The following is a 1,095-nucleotide window of genomic DNA, read 5'->3' as shown; positions in this document are numbered from 1 at the left end:
TTGCAAGGAACCCTGCTTGTTGTTTCACGCTCTGAGCAATAAAGCATCTTCCCAAGGTAGTGGGATAAGAGCTAATCAGGCTTTGTCGTACCTGGTTTTAGGAATTTGTGCTTCAGCTCCTGACGTCTCCTCTAAGTGTAGGATCACCTGTCCTGAAGTGAATGTTCCCCATTGTTCAGCTCTGCTTTCCCATCTGTGGTTGTGACTGCTGAATTTTGAAAACAAAATATTGAAATGATGATGGTGTGCATTATCTGTGAAGAAAATAAATCACTTACCTAAGATTAAGGTTGCTAATACTTCCTTATGACAGAGAGGTTATTGCAGCTCCAGATCTAAAATATTATTTATGAAGCCTCGAGTTTATTTCATCTTGGTTAGAAATGTCATGAATTGTGAGTGGCACAGCAAGGGACACTGCTACATTTCACACCATTAATAAAATGTGTATCCGCTGCAGGTGCCCTCATCTTTCCAGCAGGTCTTTGAGCTTAGGACACAGTTGTGGTGTTTATTGGTGTGTTCTCTCTTGTAGTCATTATTTTTCAATAATGTATATTATGTGTAGTAGAGTTAAGAAAAGTTAACATCTGTGTGATAAGAAACAGTAATGACCTTTTTTGATATAAAGCAGTTACTTCAGACAGTTCATTACCAAAATATAATTTGAAAGCTTTTTAGGAAAATAACCTTGCACTCTTGACTTCTTGGGAAGTAAAGTAACTTCTCTGTCAAGCGCTGAGGCAACTTCTGCTTTACGCAGGTTTTATGAGGCAACGGGTTGGAGGAAGAGGTGGAAGATGGCTTCGGCAGTCTGCTCTTAATTCCAACTGTTAGATTGCTTAAAGCGCTGGTTTTAATACGCTTTGAACCCGGTTTTGGGGAGGCGGCTGGGCCGGGGCCCCGGGGCGCGGGCGGGGCCGAGGCCCGACCGAGGCGGTGGCGCGGGCCCCGGCGGGAGGCGGGAGCGCGGAGGTCGTCGCGGCGGCGGCAGGAAGCGGTTCCGGGTCGTCGTCGGGAGCCAACATGGAGCCCGTCGGGCTCGCGGGGCCTCGCTGAGGGAGAGCCGGGCCGCAGCGGGGCCGCGCCGCCGCC

Source organism: Gymnogyps californianus, chromosome 5 (assembly GCF_018139145.2).
Source record: "Gymnogyps californianus isolate 813 chromosome 5, ASM1813914v2, whole genome shotgun sequence".
Lineage (NCBI taxonomy): Eukaryota > Metazoa > Chordata > Aves > Accipitriformes > Cathartidae > Gymnogyps > Gymnogyps californianus.
Note: the sequence above shows the minus strand (reverse complement) of the source record.